The sequence below is a fragment of the Antechinus flavipes genome, chromosome 5, assembly GCF_016432865.1.
Source record: "Antechinus flavipes isolate AdamAnt ecotype Samford, QLD, Australia chromosome 5, AdamAnt_v2, whole genome shotgun sequence".
Lineage (NCBI taxonomy): Eukaryota > Metazoa > Chordata > Mammalia > Dasyuromorphia > Dasyuridae > Antechinus > Antechinus flavipes.
In genome coordinates, this window is record NC_067402.1 from 200,177,233 (window position 1) to 200,188,675 (window position 11,443).

Consider the following 11,443-nt stretch of genomic DNA (forward strand, 5'->3'; position numbering starts at 1 on the left):
CCCTTAATTCCTTCTGTTAATAACAAAATCCCCACTCTGCTCTTGAAGCACTTTGTAAATATGAAAAGTTCAGCATTGTAGTACTAGAAAAACAACATTTCTTTGACTAAGATTCCACTAGAATAATTTGAGAAACAAGGTCATCTTTCGGACATCAAGATTTTAGCCTTCATCCTACTGACAAGCCAGCATGGGAACTGGGAAACTTAGATTTGTACCCCTCAGGATTGCAGGTGAGAATAAAGGTTCTTAGGTAAATAGGTACTCAAAATGGTTTTTGCTTGACTTAATCCTTTGTTCTGTAAATATTCTTTCGTCATTCTTGAGTAAACAGTCATCTTATTATTTCATGCTATCAAATTTTAATTGCCTTTTGAGAGGTTCAGAGAAAATTGAGAGTTTGAGAAAACTCTTGAGAAAAAACTTGAGAAAAGTAGTTTTGAACACATCATAGATCCCAAAATATAAATTGAGATATTGATAGGCCCCTGGAGATCTGGTCCAACAACTTTCTTTTATAGATGAGCAAATCCAGAGAGGTTCTAGTAGAAGTTAGAATTTGAACTCCAGATCCAGGGCCCTAGATGACAAACTCAAATAAAATTTAAGATTTATGTAAGTACCTGGGCACTACACCTCATTTTATAAAATTAAGTCCTTCACAGACATGATACTGATACCTAAATCAGGTAGGATGAAAACAGAGAAAGAAAATTATAGACCAATTTCCTTAATGAATATTGATGTAAAAATGTTAAATAACATATTAGCAAAGAGATTACAGAAAGTCATCCCCAGGACCAATGACCAAGTAGAATTTATAACAGGAATGCAGGGCTGATTCAATATTAGGAAAACTATTAACATAATTGACTATATCCATAACCAAACTAACAAAAAACCTTATGATTACCTCAATAGATGCAGAAAAAGCATTTGATAAAATACAACAAAAAAAATTTCCATCCATTCCTATTAAAAACACTAGAGAGTATAGGAATAAATGGACTTTTCCTAAAAATGATCAGTAGTATCTGGTTAAAATCATCAGCAAGCATCATATGCAAGGAGGACAGACTAGAATCATTCCCAGTAAGATCAGGGGTGAAACAAGATTGCCCACTATCACCATTACTACTCAATATTGTATTAGAAATGTTAGATTTGTCAATAAGAGAAGAAAAAGATATTAAAAGAATTAGAGTAGGTAATGAGGAAGCCAAATTATTACTCTTTGTAGATGATATGATGGTATACTTAGAGAACTTTAGAGAATCAACTAAAAAACCACTAGAAACAATCCACAACTTTATCAGGATACAAAATAAATCCACATAAATCATCAGCATTTTTATATGTTATCTACAAAGTCCAGCAGCAAGCGATACAAAGAGAAATTCCATTTAAAATAACTGTCAATAACATAAAATATTTGGGAGACTACCTGCCAAGGCAAAGTCAGGAACTATATGAACACAACTACATAACACTTTCCACACAAAATCAAATTTAAACAATTGGAAAAATATCAAGTGCTCGGGTAGACTAAGAATATATAATAAAAATGACAATACTACCTAAATTAATCTACTTATTTAGTCAATCAAGAAAGTATTTTACTGATTTAGAAAAAAAATAATAACAAAGTTCATCTGTAAGAACAAAATTTCAAGAATTTCAAGGGAATTAATGAAAAAATTGCAAATAAAGGTGGCCTAGCTGTACCAGATCTAAAACTATATTATAAAGTAATGGTCATCAAAACCATTTGGTACTGGCTAAGAATTTTACATTCAAGAGTTCTGATAAAGACCTCATTTCTAAAATATAAAGAGAACTGACTCAAACTTATAAGAATTTGATAAATGGTCAGAGGATATGAACAGACAATTTTCAGATGAAGAAATTGATATCACTTCTAATCATATGAAAAGGGGTTCTAAATCACTGTTGATCAGAGAAATGCAAATTAAGACAACTCTGAGGTACCACTACATACCTTTCAGATTGGCTAAGATGAGAGGAAAAGATAATGATAAATGCTGGAGGGTATGTGGGAAAACTGGGACACTAATACATTGTTGGTGGAATTGTGAATGGATCTAACCATTCTGGAGAGCAATTTGGAGCTATGTTCAAAAAGTTATCAAACTGCATACCCTTTGATCCAGCAGTGTTACTACTGGTCTTATATCCCAAAGAGATATTAAAGAAGGGAAAGGGACCTGTATGTGCAAAAATGTTTGTGGCAGCCCTTTGTAGTGGCAAGGAACTAGATACAGAATGGATGCCCATCATTGGAGAATGGCTGAATAAATTGTGGTATATGAATGTTATAGAATATTATTGTTCTGTAAGAAATGATCAGCAGGATAATTTCAGAGAAGCCAGGAGAGACCTACATGAACTGATGCTAAGTGAAATGAGCAGAATCAGAAGATCATTGCAAACAACAACAAGAAGATTATACAATGATCAATTCTGATGGATTTGGCTCTTTCCAACAATGAGATGACTGATGCCAGCTCTAATTGTTCAGTGATGAAGAGAGCCATCTACACCCAGAGAGAGGCCTGTGGGAACTGAATGTGGTTCACAACATAGCATTTTTACTTTTTTTTATTATTGTTTGCTTGCATTTTATTTTCTTTCTCATTTGTTTCCTATTTGATCTGATTTTTCTTGTGCAGCAAGATAATTGTATAAATTGGTATGCATATATTGGATTTAACATATATTTCTACCATGTTTGACATTTATTGAATTACTTGCTATCTAAGGAAGGGGGTGGAAAAAGGGAGGGAATTGGAATACAAGATTTTGCAAGGGTTAATGTTGAAAAATTGGTTTAATGTTGAAAAATTATTGACGCATATGTTTTGAAAACAAAAAAACTTTAATTAAAAAAAATTAAGTCCTTAAGGTGATAATTGACTTTGCCGAGTTCACATAGAAAGCAAATAGAGTCCGAGGATGTTCAAGTTAGAAACAGAGAAGGCTGTGCCAGGATGCATGCATGTTTATTATTTGGCTATGAATACAATTTAAAAAAACTTTATCTTAATGCAAATATTAAAGAAACTGTTATATAATTTGGTGGGAAAATCCAAACCATTTATCTTACACATTTGATAAAAGTTCCCAAAGCTGTATTTGTGAATCTAGAGATTCCTGGAAAATGGATTTGATATGACCCTCTTTGCCATATAACTAATATGTATAAAAGAGGCATGAAAATTATGAGTCTTATAAGGAAGTAACGCCATCACTGGAGCTCACTGAGTAGGACATGATCAGATCTATTGTTTAGAAAAATCTTTTTGGCAGCAAGTAGGGCATGGATTGGAGAAGAAAGAGATTTGAAGCAGAGAAACTTATTAGAAGGTTATTACAGTAACCGAAAAGGGATATAATGGCAGCTTGAAGTACGGTTGTAGCTATATGATTGATGGTAAAAAGACATATTTTATTGATATTGTTGCTCAGTCACATTTGACGCTGTGATCCCATTTTAGGGTTTGGGGGCAGAAATACTAGCATGAATTATTGTTTCTTTCTCCGCTCATTTTACAAAGGAGGAACTGAGGCAAGGAGGGTTAAGTGACTTCCCCAGTCATAGCTAGTAAGTGTCTGAGACCAGACTTGGACTCAGGAAGATGAGAGTTCCTAATTCCAAGCCCAGTAGACTAGATATTGTGCCATTTAGTGCCATAGGAACAAACATATATACATATATATGTATATGTATTATATTTTGAAGGTAAAAACAAGACGATACAGCAATGGATTAGAAATGTGGAGTGAATCACAAGTCAAGTGAATGTGGAATCAAGGAAGACATTGAAAGTGAGAGCTGGAAGGACTGAGAAAATGGTGGTCTTCTTGACACTAATGAAAAATTTGGGCTGGAAGAGTGTTTATAAGAAATGATAAGATATGGGGTTTCTATATGACCTCTTACCAGTCATTTTCCCATGCATTATTTCTACATAGTCCTTTTTTCCCTGCACTGAGTCAAATACCACTGGTAATGTTGAGGTCTAAATTTGGGGTACTTAAATGAAATTAGGGTTTAGTTGAGGTCTAGTAGCAGGTTTGGGGTACAGGGAGTCAAATGGAGCTCCCTTGCAATCCCCCTGGATTTGGCGCAAGGATATGGTGGTAAATGAGGTCTAATAGTGGTGGGACTCCCCAATAAAGGCATTTATTGGCCCAAGAGCTAGATTGATAAAAGAGGTTTATTATTGGGCTTGGAAGAAAGGAGATAGGTGAAGGTAGAGATAAGGAGGGCACCAGACAGAGGGTCCAGTGGATAGAGGGTCCTCACATGGCTAGCATGTTTGGGACCTCTGCAAAGAGGGGCTCCCAATGTGTCCCTTTTATAATAGGAGATTTAGCTAGAGAGGCTTTTTGGGTGTAGCCCCAAAGATGGCTCCGATGTGGGTGGGGCTGGGACAGGTCCGGATCTTCTATTGGAATACAAAAGGACCAGGATTTGTGAGTTAAAGAGTAATTACATTAACTAGGAGCGGGTGGGAATCTAAAAAGGAATCTTTCCCACATCAGTAAAGGTTTCAGACTGAAAGTACAGGTTGTGACTTGCTCTCTACTCCCAGCATTAGCACACATGTCTGTGTCAAGCGGCTACCATAGCACAGGCTTCAAACTTTGTTACCTGTGCCTCCCCTCCCCTCCCACAATCTACCTTGGATCAGGTGCTCAATCTCTCCTTCAGTGGTGCTATTTATTTCCAATAGGAGAATTATGAACAATAGACTCATCAGGTTATCTGGGTCAGCATGCTCTGTGTAGTCAATTATCTTAGGGCTCATCATTCATTCCCTTCCATCTTCAAAATCTGAATCAAGATTGATTTTTTTCCCAGCCTAAAATTTATTGCAAATGTCTCCATCAGGTATCTCATGCCTAAGTACTTTATATTCTGTGATATCATCCAAATGTTTCCCAGAAATAATCTTCGGAGTGTTGACAGTTCTCTAGTAATAGATTTCCCCCCTTCCAATAAAAATGTTGTACAATCTAACCTATGACTTTGGCTGACTCATTCAGGATTACATAGCACTGTATTTATTCTCTTTATCCTGAAGGAGCTTGCATTGATCACAAAGTTTAAGATCTTTGTATAGACTACATGGGAATCAGATAAGCAGTGTGCTACAATGACCTAGTCAACAAAAAAAACATGTCTTTTCTCTTTGTCAGTCAATAAGCATTTATTTTACAATTTGCCAAATACTGTGTTCAGTGCCTGGACTACAATTAGAAACAAAAAGAATATAAGCTTCTCCCTCAAAGAGCTAACATTTTTATGGATAATGCAATACATAAAAGAGGAGCTGAAAAGTGGGGTAGAGGGAAGAAAGTACAGAGGGAAGAAGGTACTTGCATGAGAGTATGTGGCTAAATCTAGAGAATGAATTCAGTCTTTCTTCAAAATAAAAGGTCTGGAAAGAACTCATCAGTGGGAGAAGGGGCCAATTTTACCTTCTTATCTCATCCCAGGTTTCAAGAAGTAAATGTTGATATTTTCTCATAAATTACAACATAACATTTTTTTTTATTATTTAACCAATAATCTGTGCCCCACCCCAGCTTATAAAATATTATTTATTAAAGAAATCAGAGAAACTTTTCTGCCATAAGCTTATCTTCATCTCTATATCCATATGAAATTCCCTAATCCCATAGATTAGGATCTGTGCTCAAAGAAACCTGTTTCTCTAAGTTACTAGCTTTTCAAATCATCAAAAGTACAACAAACAAATAATTATAATACATCTATGAATAGAACATCACATCTAACCAACATGGCTCAGTTTTGGAAATGTAGTTCCAACATTTAACTCTCTTAGAATGGCAGACAAAGATTCTTAAGAATTTTCTTCATAATGTTCTTTGAAAGATAAAAGTTAAATTCTTTTCTTTTAGGATCTTACCTTTTCTATTTTTTCTCCTTAACTCAATCTTCAGGATAGAAGTTTTCTTGGTCCATAATCTCTGTTCTTCATTTAATCTCTCTCTAGCCATCAAGGTTAATCTCCATTTCCTTATATAATTAAGCCATATTCCTAATATTTCATTTCAATATTCCAAGCATGGGGAATAGTCCAAATGAAAAGTCATATAGATAGGAGAAAGAATATCATCTATAGGCAATAGCAGTGAATAGAAAGATGCTGTAAGAGGGAGCAATAGGTAATGTCTATGAAATTGGGCTGGAGCCAGATTGTAAAGCATTTTAAATGCCACTGAGAGTTCGTATTTTAACCGAGAAGTAACAGAAAGCTTCAGTTTGGCAAGTCTGTGGAAGATGGACCAGGGAGGGGACAGATGTGATATAAATAAATCAATTAGGAGAGTAATCTAATAGTCCAAATAAGAGATGTTAAAGGTACAGGCAAAGGGGGTAGCCATGTAAGTGAAGAAAAGGAGACAGATGGTGGAGACATAGTGGAAGTAGGGTTGAAAAGATTGGCAATTGATTAATGATGGATGAGATGCGAGAAGCCCTGAAGAGTCAAATAACTCTAGGACAGTTATTTGAACCATACATGGCACTTGGGAAACTATGTATGGACTTTACAAAGCAAACAGTCGAGATCAACTTGTTTCTTTTCTTAAGTTGGAGGAAAATTAGTATAGCATCGTAATAAGTCTTCTGCTACAAGAGATTGTGATCTCTCATGTCTCCACCGGGTGGCAGGGCACTCAAACTACAGGTCCAGGTGGTGGAGCTGTTTAAAATCCATGCTGAGCAAGGAAATTAAATGGTATAAAGTACTGGCTCTCTGCTAAAACCTTCCCATTTACAGGACACAGGCAATCAACATGTCTCAGTCACACTTAAAAAACATGCTCATATCTATTTCGCTTACAACTTATTTTAAAGAAAAAATCAGATCCCCAAAGGGCTATAAAACTATACATATCCTTTGGCCCAGCAGTGCCATTACTGGGTCTGTATCCCAACGGAATCATCAGGGAGGGAAAAGGACTCTCATTGCAAGAATGTTTGTAGCAGCTTTTTTTGTGGTAGCAAAGAATTGGAAAATGAATGAATGTCCATCAACTGGGGAGCGGTTGAGCAAGTTGTGGTATATGAAAATAATGGAATATTGTTGTTCTTTGTATAAAAAATGATGAACAAGCTGATTTTAGAAAGTCCTGCAAAGATTTACATGAACTGAGATTGAGCAAAACAAGCAGAACCAGGAATACATCATACACAGTAACAGCAAGATGGTGCGATGATCAACTATGAAAGACTTGGTTCTTCTCAGCAGTTCAGTGATCCAAGGTAATCCCAATAGACTTTGGATAGAAAATGCCATCTGCATCCAGAAAGAACTATGGAAACTGAATGTAAATCAATACATGCTATTTTCACTTTTTTTTTTTCCTCTTGTGGTTTTTCCTTTTTGTTCTGATCTTTTTTCTCCCAACATGATTCATAAAAAAATGTGTATTTAAAAAGTTAATATACATGTATAATCAGAAAAAATAATAAAACAATTAATTTTTTAAATAAAAGAAGATTAGCAAAAATCTCTTCTAGGTGACTTGATCGATGAAGCAATGGGGGTCACTGGAGAAGTGAAAGATTTTGTTTCCCTGAGAATAATGCATTAAAAAAATTATCTAAATGCTGTCACCATGAAAATAACCTAAAATAAGGATAAAAACTACACTGTAGTGATGAAGGCACTTATGTTTTTTGAGGCATTCATTTTTAAAAGATGGTATAACCTGGACTTTTGAGGATGCCCAGTTTGTTAAAAAGATGGGTAGGGTAGCCCCCTTTGATTGGTCACTGAATCTTTAAAACTGGTGAGACCAAGGTAGTCTCTCTCTTCCCATCATTTTTTTGGGCTGCACTTTCATATCTGCAATCCTCCTGGATCATCATGACTCACACGGCTACATACCTGTCCATTTCCCACTACCTAAAACTGAGAACAAATAATGCAGAACAGAAACAAACATCTCCAGGACTATTTCTTTGGAGCCTGGGTAAAAGGAAAGGCAAATCCCTCCCTTCTCATCAGTTCAGTACATGGTTATTCATGCTGAGCAAAGCAAATAAGAGTTACAGAAAAAGAGTCTGGCCAAAAAAAAAAAAAATGATGAAAAGAGAGGGCCAACTTTGCCTCACAAATTTTAAAGACTTATCCATGCAGCGCCCTTATTTTCAGCCAAACCAGGTATACTCAAAGGACCAGGTTATATTAGCCAAAACAAAAGTGAAAGAAAAATTGATCTGCGCTTGAAAGGTGGTGGTTTCCCCTCAGAAGTCTTCAAGCAGAAGCTTAAAGCTGATCCAAGGCTGAAGAGCAATGGATTTCCAAGATTTTCTTTTTTCTGTTAGAATAAAGAAAATCAAGAAAACAATCATAATTGAGATTCTTTCAGTGAGAGGTCAGAGTGACCAAGAGATTGTAAAATTATTCATTCTAGTATAGAGCTAGAGAAGGGAAAATTGAGCATTCAGGCTGGTAAATGTCCATTAGATTCTTTCAGTCTGACTTTTCCTGGAGCAAGATTAAAAAGGTACTCAGTGTTGGGGCAAAAAAATGGGAATAGATAAACAATAAATACATCAACTAATAAGCATTAATTAAACATCTGTAGCCAAAGGATCTGGGTTCTTATTATGGGAGCATTGGGACAAAAAGAACAATAATATGGTACCAAAAATAACTTCATTGAATTGATATAAGCTCATGTTTCTAACAGCAGAGAGGAAAATGCTGTAAAGACTGGAAAACCAGTTGCCTGAAGGGAAACTTGAGGCTTCAATAAACCTAACTAGGGTGTTGTCTTTAATGCAAACTTCCCCTGAAAATGCAATCTAAAGATTTAAAAGTCCCTAGGCTATTATAGATAAAAAATGCACCTGGATGGATTTATTCTACTACCTGGCTGTTCAAGTGTTGTGTATAATTCCTTTGGAATTATATCATATATATGGGTGTGCTCCTTGTGGCAATAGGAAGCCACTAAAATCTATACAATCAGCATGTAACATGGCCAATCAGATCTATGCTTAAAGAAAGTCTCTCTGACAAGTGGGGGATAGACCAGAGCAAGAAGGAGACTTGAGCAAAGAGTACAATTAGGAGATCGCTGTAATAGTATAGGCTGGAGGTGATAAGGCCCTGAACTAAATGGTGGTGTGATTTGTAAAAAGGGGGAGATTGCTGAATAAATAGATATGGCAAGACTCAGCATCTGATTTCATATACAGGCTTAGGGAGGAAGAAGAGGTAAGAAAGATAATGAGGTTGTTTTAGGGAAATAGGGAAGTTTAGAAAAGTTGTGGATAATGAGGAAAAATAACAAATTTTGTTTTGGGGTATATTGAATCTGAACTTCCTATAGCACACACAAGTGGTGATGAGTACTGAAGTTCTGAAAAGTCTAGGGCTGGATAGGAGAGGATTCCTGGAACACGGTAGAGTAAGTCAGAAAATTTTCAGCTCTCCAAATTTCCTCCACAGAAAAAAATAGAACATTGCCTCAGAAATAACATAGAAGAGCAGAAGTAATCAAAAATCAAGATAAAGCAGTTGATATCTCTTTTTACCTTTTTAAAAATTAAATCTTTTTATTTTTTAAAACATATGCATGAATAATTTTCAACATTCACCCTTGCAAAATCTTGGGATCCAACTTTTTTCCCTCTCTTCCCTCCATCCCTTCCCCGAGATGGCAAGCAATTCAATATATGTCAAATATATGTCAAAAAACAGCAATTCTTCTATACATATTTCCACAAATATCATGCTGCACAAGAAAAATCAGATCAAAAAGGAAAAAAGTGAGAAAGAAAACAAAATGAAAGCAAACAACAACAAAAAGAATGAAAATGCTATGTTGTGATCCACACTCAGTTCCTATAGTTCTCTCTGTGGGTGTAGCTGATTCTCTTTATAACTGAACATTTGGAACTGGCCTGAATCCTCTTGTTGCTGAAGAGAGCCTTGTCCATCAGAATTGATCATCCTATAGTCTTGTTGTTGCCATGTGTAATGATCTCCTAGCTCTGCTCATTTCATTTAGCATCAGTTCATGTAAGTCTCTCCAGGTATCTCTGAAATCCAAGCAGTTGATCACTTAAGACAACCAAAGAAAATCCTAGGAAAGACCTGACCTTCAGGGGCAGAGGTTCTGCCATAATGAAGAGGAAATGTTTAGTCTAGGTGCAGAATCAACAAACAACAAGCTCTGGGGGCAGCTTCAGGCTTAGAAATGTCCATCTCTCAGACAGTGTGGGGTTCTGATGGTGGAGGAGAAAATTGAAGGACCTTCCCCTGTGGAGGGATGCTAAGCATAGCTGTGTTAACTAGACACATCCATCCTGGGACAGACTGCAACTGCCTGGGAGAAAGAGGTACCGCCATCTGGGCAGTGCAGTAGCAGAGGGGCAAGGACTCTGGTGGCCGTGGGCACCTGCAGGTGAGCAGAGTCCCTGGTTTCATTTGCAGGGAAGGGAGGACAACTGTAGTCTGCAGCCACCAGAGGGATTGCAGGAAATAAAATCCTAAGTAGGAACAGAACAGAAGGACCTGAGTCTTGGGGCATTATTCTCCTTTCTTCATAGAAGTCTAGAACCGAATCTCACTAATAGTTGCTAAAAATAAAATAAGAAAACCAAAAATAATTAGCAAAAAACCGTAGATAGCTACTATGGTGATAGAGAACACCAAGGTTTATATTCAAAGGAAGATACTAAAGCTAAAAAAGCCATTGCTTTCTTTTCCCGTAAAAAATATCAAATGGTCCTGATTTTAAAAAGAATTCTGGGAAAAACTAAAAAAGAGTTTTAAAAACCAAATAAGAAAAATTGAGGAAAAATGAGGGGAAAATGGAGCAATACAAGAAAATTATGAAAAGAAAGTCAACCAACTTAAAATAGAGAAACAAAAACTTAAGGAAGAAAATCATTCCTTGAAAACTAGAATTGGGTAAAAGAAAGCTAATATATTCTAAGACACAAAGAAATAAAACAAAAACAAAAGAATGAAAAAATAGAAAAGAATGTGAAACATCAGAAAAACAATGGATCTGGAGGACAGATCAAGGAGAAATAATATAAAAATAGTCAGGTTGCCAGAAAATTGTGATTTAAAAAAGACTCTTGTTACAATATTACAAGAAATTATAAAGGAAAAAGGAGTTCTAAAACAAAAAGGCAAAACAGAAATAGAAAAAAATCCAACAATCATCACTTGAAGGACTTTCCAGGAAGAAAATTTTCAAGAATATCATAGCCAAGTTTCAGAGCTCCCAAGTTAAGAAGAAAATATTGGAAGCAACAAGAAAAAAACTATTTAAATATTATGGAGCTAAAATTAAGATTACACAAGACCATGCAAAAGAAATTTTAAAGGAGGGAAAAGGACACATATGTGAAAAAATATTT